This window comes from Chiloscyllium plagiosum, unplaced genomic scaffold (assembly GCF_037043375.1).
Source record: "Chiloscyllium plagiosum isolate Xiang-an unplaced genomic scaffold, Cpla_swu_hap1 HiC_scaffold_27, whole genome shotgun sequence".
In the NCBI taxonomy this organism is placed as follows: Eukaryota; Metazoa; Chordata; class Chondrichthyes; order Orectolobiformes; family Hemiscylliidae; genus Chiloscyllium; species Chiloscyllium plagiosum.
The window spans coordinates 33,176,440-33,188,986 of record NW_028270165.1 but is presented as its reverse complement, the minus strand read 5'-3'; the positions used below and the strand labels follow the sequence as shown (position 1 = coordinate 33,188,986).

Genomic DNA, 12,547 nt, shown 5'->3' with positions numbered 1-12,547 from the left:
TGAGACATGAATTCCCATGCTCAAACCACGTTGACTATCCCTAAACAGCCCTTGCCTTTCCAAATACATGTACACCCTGTCCCTCAGGATTCCCTCCAACAACTTGCCCACCACCAACTTGCCCACCACCGATGTCAGGCTCACTGGTCTATAGTTCCCTGGCTTGTCCTTACACCCTTCTTAAACAGTGGCACCACGTTAGCCAACCTCCAGTCTTCCGGCACCTCGCCTGTGACTATCAATCATACAAATATCTCAGCAAGAGGCCCAGCAATCACTTCCCTAGCTTCCCACAGAGTTCTAGGGTACACCTGATCAGGTTGTGGGGATTTATCCACTTTCAAGACATCCAGCACTTCCTCCTCTGTCATTTAGACATGTTTCAAGATGTCACTATCTATTTCGCTGCATTTTATATCTTACATGTTCTTCTCCACAGTAAACACTGATGCAAATTACTTGTTTTGTATCTGCCCCATCTCCTGCAGCTCCACACAAAGGGCGCCTTGCTGATCTTTGAGGGGCCTGATTCTCTCCAGAGTTACCCTCTTGTCTTTAGTATATTTGCAAAACCCCTTTGGATTTTCCTCATCCCTTTTTTTCCAAGAGCTATCTCACGTCCCCTTTGTTGCCCTCCTGATTTCCCTCTTAAGTATACTCCTACTGCCTTTATACTCTTCACTTGATCTATCCTGTCTATACCTGACATATGCTTCCTTCCTTTTCTTAACCAAACCCTCAATTTCTCTAGTCACCCAGCATTCCCTCTACCGAACGACATTTCCTGTAAATTCAGGATGGTAGCAGTATCACCACTGATATGTGTGGATGACTGGTAGTTAATTGCTGAGTTTTGTTTAGATTTAAACCAGGCAGGTTGCGTGTGATTAGTCATGACATTGCGCTGTGGAATAAACCAGGGAATGGCTTATATACAGACTTTGTCCTGTTGAAACAGGTGCAGTGTGTGTAAGCGCTGTTTCTGCCTGTTGAGAACAGGGTCCTGCGGATTAACACATGCAAGTGTGCCAAATTGCCAGCCCAAGTGACAATCTTAAATTGGTAGTTGGCATAACCTGTAGCACAATCAGGAGTAACCAGCAAATAGTACAACCACAGGATCACAACTGGGAAAAAAATGTAGGTGATAAACATTACTCTTTCTTCTCAATAAACCACACCATTGCCATAGGAACAGGTCACCATCATGTAGGCCAGAGGCTTCAGTCAGGACACATGCCCCACCATGTTGATTGATGGGCGGGGCTTCAGGGTCAGCAGTTCCCAACTTTGGTCTTGAACCCTGGGAGGCACTCCTCATTTCCAATTCAGTACATTCCTCACTCTGCTCCTTGACACAGATACATACAATAGGCAGTTAGAGTTGTACGGCATGGAATCTCAGTCCAACTCGTCCATGCCAACCAGATATCCTAAATTAATTGAGTTCCATTTGCCAGCACCTTGGCCCATATCCCTCTAAACTCTTCCAATTCACGCCTTCCCATCCAGATACCTTTTAAATATTGTAATTGCACCAGACTCCACCACTTCCTCTGACAATTCATTCCATACACGCACCATCCTCTGCGTGAAAAAGTTGCCCCATTGTTCCCTTTTATATGTTTTCCCCTCTCACCTTAAACTTATGCCTTCTAGTTTTGGACAGACCTACTCTGGGGAAAAGACCTTTGCTATTCATGCTATTTATGCCTCTCGTGATTTTATACATAAGGTCACCTCTAAGCTTCCAGCGCTCCAGGGAAATTAACCCCAGCCTTCTCAGCCTCTCTATAGCTCAAACCCCGGATTCTTGGCAACATCCTTGTAAGTCTTTTCTGCACCCTTTACTTTCTGTAAAAGGACATCGCATAGTTAAGATAGGGTGCAATGGGGAATGACGAATGCAGTTAAAGCACAGGCCAGTCCTGATCCCACTAAGAGGACAAGAGAGGGCCTTAATGGTTTCCCCTCCATGTGCTTGTTGAACTTTTTAATTCATTCCTTTATTTTCCTAGTTTTAACTAGGAAAGACTTTAATGCAAACCATTACCTATTTCTTTACTTATCTATTATTCTGAAAAGCAATGCTTAACTTGTTAACTCTTGTTTCTTAGTACCTTGTACCTAAGCATTAGATACCTGAGATAGCACCATGTGTGGCGACACTGTACACTTTTCAATGCACTCCCATACTTCTGCTCTTGTGTACACGTGAGAATAAAATCTCAATCTAAAATCTATGGCCTGGTTCACATGCAGCAAATGGCATTTGAATGGCCAGGGTTTGCTGTCCCATTAAATTGTCACTTCATTGCCATCGCTTTTGGCACAGTATGGAATGAAAAGAATGAGAAAACTGGGGTGTGTGTGTGTGCCCGCGTGTGTGTGAAAGTGAACCCAGGTTGACATAAAGATGTTCCTTCCTGGGCTCTGGCACCAGCATTGGAGGACAGCTGACCCTGAAGCCCAGCCCACCAATTGTCCCTGGAATACTGGCGGAGGTGCATGCGACCCAGGTCCCCCACAGCCGCAATGACTGAACCAGAAGAGGCGGGAACAACTGCAAGGGGTTTATTTATGGTGGGATGTCCAGGCAAAGAGGGTGGTGGAAAATGCATCGATTCTGTGATGGACCAAGGGTGAAGATAGTTTGGGTTGGATGGGATGTGGCTGATTTAAAATCAAGCAAACCTCACGAATTGGTTGGTTGGGGGAGGATGGCACATCCAGTGATGAGGGGGCCAGTCATAGAGATGTACAGCACAGAAACAGTCTCTTCGGTCCATGCTGACCAGATATCCGAAATTAATCCAATCCCATTTGCCAGCATTTGGCCCATATCCCTCTAAACCCTTCCTATTCATATACCCATCCAGGTGCCATTTAAATGTTGTCATTGTACCAGCCTCCACCACTTCCTCTGGCAACTCATTCCATACACGTACCACCCTCTGTGTGAAAAAGCTGCCCCCAGGTCTCTTTTATATCTTTCCCCTCTCACCCCAAACCTATGCCCTCTAGTTCTGGACTCCCCCCACCCCAGGGAAAAGACTTTGTCTGTTTACTTTATCCATGCCCCTCATGATTTTATAAACCTCCATGAGGTCACCCCTCAGTCCCCGACGCTCCAGGGAATTTAGCCCCCAGTGTATTCAGCCTCTCCCCACAGCTCAAACCCTCCAACCCTGGCAACATGTTTTTCTGAAGCCATTCAAGTTTCACAACATCCTTCAGACTCCTGAGGAATGGGGCAAGGCAACACCCTCAATGAGGAGGGAGGTTGTCAGAGTGGGTTCATAAGGGTTGGGGGAAACTTCTGCAGGAACTCAACTTGTTTTTTTTAAAACAGGGTCAGAGAGGGGGAGAATTTCAGGTGGTAAGCTGAAACAAACATTTGACTGACTCGATCCATCAGAACCTGCTCATCCAACCTCCTGACAAACCAAAACCACCACACCAATGAGAGAACCCTTGCTTCTAACGATCTGATGTACGAGTGGTAACTTTTAAAGGTTGAAAGAGCTGGGCAGCATGGTGGCTCACCGTGCCAGGGACCCGGGTTCGATTCCAGCCTCGGGTGACTGTGTGGAGTTTGCACATTCTGCCCATATCTGCGTGGATTTCCTATAGCTTCCTCCCACAGTCCAAAGATGTGCAGCTTAGGTGGATTACTGGTGCTAAATTGCCCGTAATGTCCAGGGATATGCAGGCTAGCTGGATTAGCCATGGGAAATATATAGTCATAGGGATATGGTGTGGGGGAGGTGGTCAGTGTGGAGTCGCTGGGCCAAAAGGCCGGTTTCCACCCTATAGGGATTCTAGGATTCTCTGACTTCACACTGAGGAGGTTGTCATTCAGGTTCTCTCGCTGTGTGACGAGATTTCAACAGTTGTTCAACCTGCTGTGCCACGGGATTACACTCAGACAGAAGCTGTTCCCCTGCTCCCATTGTGGGAAGTGCTCAGTCAGTTCGCTGCTCCATGCACACACCAGCGGGTTCACAAGAACAGGATCTGCATCATGCTGTTGTTGAGTCCATTCGTCACATCCAGAGCAGAACCCTGCCTCATTCTGATAGCTGGCTCTGACTCTGCTTCTGTTAATGAGCTCAATAAGTGACCTGGAAATCAATAATCTGGCTCTGTTAAATAAATCAACTGTGTTTGACGATGTATGTGCCAAATCCTTCTTGTCTCTCAGGTTAGTCGAGAGCTTTGCACGTGCCTGACTAGCTCTTTCGTGCACCTTTTCAGGCTGTTAGAAATCTTGTGGAATCCTTGGCTTTATTAACAGAGACGACAAACAGAAAATCAAGGGAATCACTCTGAACCTTTGCAATGTTGTGGCTTCCTGTCAGCTGGGCATGTTCTGTCCAAATGCAGGTGCTACAGTTTCATAAAGATATGAAGGCAGTAGAGAGTGTCCATAGAGAGACACAGCAGGGATACAGACCCTTCGGTCCAATCGGTTTGTGCTAACCAGACATTCCAATCTGACCAGCTACCATTTGCCAACATTTGACCCATATCCCTCTAAACCATTCCTATTCATACACCCATCCACATGCCTTGTAATTGTACCAGCTTCCAACCACTTGCTCATACCATACACACACCAACCTCAGTGGAAAAAGGTACCCTTCAAGTCCTTTTCAAATCTTTCCCCTCTCACCCTAAAACTATGCCCTCGAATTTTGGACTCCCCTATCCTGGGAAAAAGACCTTGTCTGTTCACCCTATCCATGCCCTCCATGATTTTTATAAACCTCTATGAGGTCACCCCTTGCCTCCGATCCTCCAGGGGCAAAAGGCCTTAGCTTACTCAGCCTCTCCCTATAGTTCAAACCCTCCAGTCCCGGCAACATCCTGGTTAATAATTTCTGAACCCTCTCCAATTTAATAATATCCTTCCTCGAACAGCGTGACCAGAACTGTACACAGCACTCCAAAGGTGGCCTCACCAACATCCTGCACAAGTGCAACATGACATCCCAACTTCTATACTCAATGGCCTGAGCAATGATGGCAGGCATGATAAATGCCTTCTTAACCACTCTATCTCCCTGTTGTGCAGATTTCAAAGAATGAAGTACCTGAACCCCAGGTCTCTTTGTTCAGCAACACTCCCTCGAGACCTACCATTAACTGTACAAGTCCTCCCCTGGTTTGCCTTAGCAACAGCATAACACCTTAAATCGGTGTAAATTAAGCTCCATCTGCCACTCCTGGGCGCACCAGGTCCAGAAAACGAATCATGGGAACTCAGGGACGAGGAACTTCAGATATGCGGATGGATTGGAGAAGCTGGTGGGGATCGCCTTGGAGAAGATTTGGTTAAGGAGGTCTGGACGAAGCAGACGGAGAGAAACTGCTCCCAGCAGTGGAGACCATCAGGAAGCTGAGGGTAATGCTCCGAGGTGATTGACAAAAGGAGGCGGCGTGAGAGATAGCCGGGAATGGAATGCACGGTCAGGGAGGGTGTTCGAGGGCAATACAACCATGGCTTTCCCAAGAGGACTGGAGAGGTATCTGAAGAAGATACATGCGCAGGACCCATGAGCTCAAGGCAGGGGAGTAGGGTTGCTCCAGGAGCGCCAGCAATGAATACAATGGGCCAAACATTTGCTAGTACAATCTTAGGATGACGGGTGATGACATAATGGTTGAGTGACTAGGTTATTCCGCTATTGGCACGATATTGTGAAACTTGAAAGGGTTTATAAAAGATTTACAAGGATGTTGCCAGGGTTGTAGGGTTTGAGCTATAGGGAGAAGGCTGAATAGACTAGAATTATTTTCTTTGCAGCGTCGGAGCCTGAGGTTTATAAAATCATGAGGGGCATAGATAGGGTGAACAGACAAGGTCTTTTTCCCCGCAGGGTGTGGGGGAGTCCAAAACTAGGGGGCATAGGTTTCAGGTGAGAGGAGCATGATTTAAAAGGGACAATGTTTTCATGCAGAGGGTAGAGTGTGTATGCAGTGAGCTGCCAGAGGAAGTGGTGGAGACAGGTACAAATACACCATTAAAGAGGCATCTGGATGGGTATATGACTAGGAAGGGTTGGGAGGGATATGGGCCGGGTGCTGGCAAATGGGATGGGATTAATTTGGGATATCTGGTCGGCATGAACGAGTTGAACCGAAGGTTCTATTTCCGTGCTGTGCATCTCTATGACTCTAGTTCTCCGGGAGCCCAGGTTACTGTTCTGGGTTCACATCCCATGATGGTGAAATTGGAATTCAGCCTACATCTGGAACAAAAGGTTAGCATCAAGGCAACCATATAATTGCTGTTGACTGTCCTTTTGGGAAAGGAAATCTGTCATCCTTACCCCTGGTGGCCTACATGTGACCCCAGATTCTCAATCACCGCTGGACTCCGAACTGCTCTCTGAAATGGCCAAGCAAGTTCAAAGGCAATTAGGGAGAAGATGTCATTAACCTTGAACTGGTCCAGTTAAGCGTGAAAAGGTCCCTTTGACCTTGAACAGGTCCATTTAGCAGTGACCTTTTCCCATGAAGTAGTGTCAACCAAAATGAACACGGACATGTATGTGGGCTGCTGATGCTCAGTGCATTTAACATCCAGTGTAAACTTGACCCAGTTAAGCATATTTACAACATTCTGTGTGTTCACAATCAGCTCAGCACTGTCACCTTTGAACTGTCACTGGACTAATAATGATGAACCCCGGGCTAATTGTTCTGTGGACAACTTAGAAACTGCCTGAGAAATTCAGCAGGTGTGGCAGAATCTGTGGAGAGAAAGCAGTTAACTTTGCTTTGTCTCAATAGAGTCAAGATTAGAGTGGTGCTGGAAAAGCACAGCAGGTCAGGCTTCCTGATGAAGGGCTTTTGTCCGAAACATCAATTTTGCTGCTCCTCGGATGCTGCCTGACCTGCCGTGCTTTTCCATCCCCACTCTAATCTCCAGCATCTGCAGTACCCACTCCTGCCTTTGTCTCAATAGATGCTGCCAAACCTACCGAATTTTTCCAGCAATTTGTGTTTTTCGTTTTAGATCTTCAGAACCTGCAGTTTTGTATTATTTTAATGTTCTGTGGAAACAAATCCTGGCAGATGGTGAAATCTGAATTCAATAAAATCCGGGAACTAAAAAGCAAGCCTATTAAGACCATAAGAGAGAGTTGTAGAATTAGGCTATTCTGCCCAAAGAGCCTGCTCCACCATTCAATCATGACTGATTTGTTTCTCAACTCTATTCTCCCGTCTTCTCAGTGTAACCCTTAATCTCCTTACAAATCAAGAACCTATGTATCTGTCTTAAATGCCCTCAAAGAGTTGGCCTCCACAGCCCTCTCCAGCAACGAGTTCTACAGAGTCACCACCCTCTGGCTGAAGAAATTCTTCCGTATCAGAGTTTTAAAGGGTTGTCCCTTCGCTCCGAGGTTGTGGCCAACTCCAGTTCTTGGTCTCTCCTAAGAGTGGATTCACATTCTTCGTGCCCACTCCATCCAGGCCTCTCATCCTTCTCAACTCCAGCAAGTACAGACCCAGAGTCCTCAACTGCTCCTCATATGGAGGAGCCCTTCATTCCCAAGATCATTCTTGTAAACCTCCTCTGGACATCTTCCAATGTTAACCCATCCTCCCTTCGACACCAGGTCCAAAACTGCTCACAATTTTACCAAATGAGATCTGACCAGAGCCTTGTACTTGCTGAGGCTGTACATTCTTGCTGCTATATTCTAGCCATCTTGAAATCTACGGTAACACTGCATTTGCAGTCCTAACTGCCAACTGAACCTGCATGTTAACCTTAAAAGGGACTAGTTTATTAGATTAGACAGCTTAGTGTGGAAACAAGCCCACACCGACCGTCTGAAGAGCAACCCACCCAGACCCATTCCCCTACATCTAACACTACGGGCAGTTTAGCATGGCCAACTCACCTAAGCTGCACATTTTTGGGAGGAAACCGGAGCACCCGGAGGGAACCCACGCAGACACGGGGAGAATGTGCAAACTCCACACAGACGGTTGCCCGAGGCTGGAATTGAACCCGGGTCTCCGGCGCTGTGAGGCAGCAGTGCTAACCACTGTGCCACCCATAGTTTGGGTACATTGTTGGCGTGGACTGATTGGTGTATGATTCCATGTAACCACTGCTGATTATCATAAAGACACATCTGGTTCAGTGATGTCCTTTTGGGGAGTAGATTGACTGTCCTTACCCTGACTGGCCTAGCTGTGATTCCAGATCCACAGTGATGTGGTTGACTCTTAACTGCTCTTTGGGTAATAAGTACTGGCCCAATGCGCGGCACCCACATCCCATGGATGAACTTAAAAAGAACAGTGATCTTTGTTCTTAATTCAGACACTGGTAATTAATTCATTTTGCAAAAACAAACTTTAGATTTTGCGGTACAGGTTCATACTCCCTTGAACGTGGAGTTGCAGTTAGACAGGGTGTGAAGGTGGCATTGGGACGCTTGCCTGTATTGGTCAGTGCACCGAGTATAGGTGTTGGGAGGTCATGTTGCAGCTGAGAGGCCACTTTTGGAATAATGCATTCAGTTCTGGTCTCCCTGCTATAGGAAAGATGTTGTTAAACATGAAAGGGTGCAGAAAGGATTTACAAGGATGTTGCTGGGGGTTGGAGGGTTTGAGATATAGGGAGAGGATCATCAGAGGCTGAGGGGTGACCCAAAAGAGGTTTGTAAAATCACGAGGGGCATGGATAGGATGGACAGACAAGGTCTTTTCCCTGGGGTGTGAGAGCCCAGAACTAGAGGGCATAGGTTTAGGGTGAGAGGGCCAAGATTTAAAAGGGACCTAAGGGGCAACTTTTTCAGGCAGAGGGTGGTGCATGTTTGGAATGAGCTGCCAGATGAAGTGGCATCTGGATAGGGATATGAATAGGAAGCATTTAGAGGGATATGGGCCAGGTGCTGGCAAATTGGGCCAACATCAGCCCTGTGCCTAAGAAGGCCCATGCAGCTTGTCTCAATGACTACCACCCAGTGGCCCTAACTTCTGTGGTTAAGAAGTGCTTTGAAAGGATGGTCATGGCATTAATCAACTCCAGCCTCCCCACTGCTCTTGACCCATTCCAATTTGCCTATCGGACTAACAGATCCATGTCAGATGCCATATCACTTGCCCTTCCCTCCTCCCTAGAACACCTTGACACCAAGAACAGCTATGCAAGAATCCTCCCCATTGACGACAGTTCAGCCTTCAACACTATTGTCTCCTCAACACTGATTACTAAACTCAGTGATCTTGGACAAAGCCCCACTCTCTGCAACTGGATCCTCAGTTTCCTGATCCACAGGCCATAATCAGTAAAGACTGGGGACAATATTCCATCCTCATTAACACTCAACACTGGAGCCCCTCAGGGGTGCGTACTCAGCCCCCTACTGCGTATAACCAGACTAATACCGTCGGTGACATCACCATAGCCGGTTGAATCTCAGATGGCGACGAAACAGACTACAGACGGGAGGTGGAAAACCTGGAAAAATGGTGCACTGAGAACAACCTCGTTCTTAATGCCGGCAAAACCAAGGAACTCATTATTGACTTTCGGCGGCATGTTACTCATGCCCCCCACACACTAACAGCACAGAGGTGGAACAAGTGGACAGTGTCAAGCTCCTGGGAGTGGTCGTCCACAACAAGCTTTCTTGGACTCTTCATGTGGACGTACTGGATACAAAGGCCCAACAATGTCTCTTCTTCCTCAGGCACCTGAGGAAATTTGGCACGGTGGCGAATATCCTTACCAACTTTTATAGATGCGCCATCGAGAGCATTCTGTCTGGATGTATCACTACCTGGTATGGCAACTGTACCACTCAAGATCAGAGACGGTTACAGAGAGTGGTGAACTTGGCCCGGACAATCACAAAGGCCAATCTCCCATCTATAGAATCCATCTACCAGGCCCGCTGTCAAGGAATTCATTCAATAATTTAGGATATCTGGTCAGCATGGATGAGTTGGACCGAAGATTCTGTTTCCGTGCTGTACAACTCCATGACTCTATCTATCCTATATTCACCTTTAGGTCCAAAGTTTCCCATCTGTGGTCTCAAATGTACCACTTGTTAAAACCTCCACCTTGAAAAGTGCTAACTTATTCATCATCAGTTCGCACTGGCTTATGTGAGAGGTACAGTGAGAGCTCCGTTGGCCACAGTGAACAAAGGACTCGTGGTGGGGAATGAGAATCGGCATCATTCGGTTTTTTTCCCTCAATTTTTGACCCAATGACTCTTGTACATTGGCAGCTGAGCACGACTGTTCCTGTCCACGTCCATGTGGCTAGCAAGTGACCACCCCCAAATGAAATTTTTCGATCTGTGGGCCTGAACATCTGTGGTGGGGAAATTGTTGGACTGTATCATCAAGGATGGAGGGCAACTGATGTGTTGACGCTGTGGCTTTAAGAGGTTAGTTTGTCATGTTGTTTTTGAAGAGAGGTTTTCAGGCAGAGGTGAAGAGCAGTCTCCCAGACCGACTTCTGTAAACAGCTTGTGCGGCTTTGGTTTTTATTAAGAAGTTGGAACAATAGAAGCAGCCTCAACTCCCACTGAAGCAGGTTCTTTAGTCTAACTTTCAGCAGTTGCTGTTAAGGTCTTGAAGGAGTGAAAGCTTTTTTGTTCTCTCTCTTGGTGACAGCCAAAAGCTTGGGGGGAGGGGGCTCTCTGCCTGCTACAGGAGTTGCAGGTGAGATAATCTATTTTCTGGATTTGCCTTTATCCAAGGGTTTATAGGCTGTTACTATATTAGAACAGTTAATTAGCATTTGTTTCCAATAAAGGTAAGTTATTCCAATTCCTTCTTTGTTTTGTTGTACTTTAACTATAGCAGATGAATTTGTGGTGGAAAATTCACCTGCACCTCCACATACATCATTTACTGCATCCGCTGCACCCGATGTGGCCTCCTCTATATTGGGGAGACAGGCCGCCTACTTGTGGAACGTTTCAGAGAACACCTCTGGGACACCCGGACCAACCAACCCAACCATCCCGTGGCTCAACACTTCAATTCCCCCTCCCACTCCACCAAGGACATGTAGGTCCTTGGACTCCTCCATCGCCAGACCATAGCAACACGACAGTTGGAGGAAGAGCGCCTCATCTTCTGCCTAGGAACCCTCCAACCACAAGGGATGAACTCTGATTTCTCCAGTTTCCTCATTTCCCCTCCCCCCACCTTCTCAGTCGCAACCCTCGAACTCAGCACCACCTTCTTAACCTGCAATCTTCTTCCCAACCTCTCTGCCCTCACCTCCACTCGGGCCTATCACCCTCACCTTAATCTCCTTCCACCTATCGCATTCCCAACGCCCCTGCCCCAAGTCGCTCCTTTCATCTTAGCCTGCTTGGCACACCCTCCTCATTCCTGAAGAAGGGCTCATGCCCGAAACGTCGATTCTCCTGCTCCTCGGATGCTGCCTGACCCGCTGCGCTTTTCCAGCAACACATTTTCAGCTCTGATCTCCGGCATCCGCAGCCCTCACTTTCTCCCAGAATGCATTAAAAGTAGTTCTGGGATTTACGTATTAATGAACCGAAACCTGCAACCCATTCTAAAAAGATGAAAGACTTAACAGCAATCTGTCCAGTATATGGTTTCAGTTGCAAGACACTGTGATCTTTTGCTAAAAATTCTGTGTGTTGTATGACCTTGCCCCAGCTGATGAAGGAGCAGCGCTCCGAAATCCAGTACTCCCAATAAACCTGTTGGACTATAACCTGATGCTGTGTGATTTCTAACTTTGCCCCCACCCCAGTCCAACACTAGCACCTCCACTGCCCTTAAAACAGAGATGCTCCCTCCTGGGGGACTCTGGGACCAAAGCTCCACCAGCAGACCATGAAGCCCCGCCCACCCATTGTCCCTGGAACGAGATGATGCCGGGGCTGGCGCATGCGCCCACACATCACCCACGCGGCCCGCAAGATGGCGGCCGGTTGCTGTAGCAACGCGAGCCGCCAGCCTCACCGCGCGTCGATAAAGCGAGAGCTGGATCTGTACTTGGAATCGGAGAAGCTCCTGTCGTGTCGTCCCGGTTGCTGCGTATTCCTTTCTTCGGAAATCCCACCCCACCCCTCCTCCACTCCTCCACAAACACTGGGACAAACAAGCGTGACGGCCAGGCGACGAAGCGGTACGATTAACGGCAGAGCTGGCCCGAACAGGAAGCGGATGTGTCGTCACGCCAATGCCCGCCCCTTCATTCCACCGGGCTGCACGTGACAGGGCTGTGATGACGTTAAAGATAGTCAGGACAATCGGGGCGGACACACGGTCCTCCAACCAATAACAGATGCCCAACGGATTATAGACGGATAAATCGGCCAATCGCAGGTGGGCGCGCTTGTTTCACTCCGACCAATCACACAGCGCAGAGGCTGGAACCCCGCCTTCCCGCCGCCCAGGAGTTGTCGCGCCCTCCGACAATGATTGACGGGACTGCCCGCCAATGGGCGGTGCTACAGGGCCGATAGTCTCCCTCCATCCAATCAGAGAAGGTGGGGTTCAGGGCATCCAGCGCCAAGCT

At 47.9% G+C, this 12,547-nt stretch overlaps 1 long non-coding RNA gene across 1 annotated transcript in view; it reads right to left on the bottom strand.

The window, feature by feature from the left end:
* The window catches only part of LOC122543456 (uncharacterized), a 33,247-nt gene extending 21,177 nt beyond the window's left edge, over positions 1-12,070 (bottom strand). Inside the window, exons 1-2 of the long non-coding RNA XR_015751262.1 lie at positions 12,022-12,070; positions 1,159-1,351 (exon numbers count right to left, since the gene is read on the bottom strand). This is a non-coding gene — a long non-coding RNA (uncharacterized LOC122543456). The remainder of the gene's footprint in view (positions 1-1,158; positions 1,352-12,021) is intronic.
* Positions 12,071-12,547: the final 477 nt, after the last annotated feature.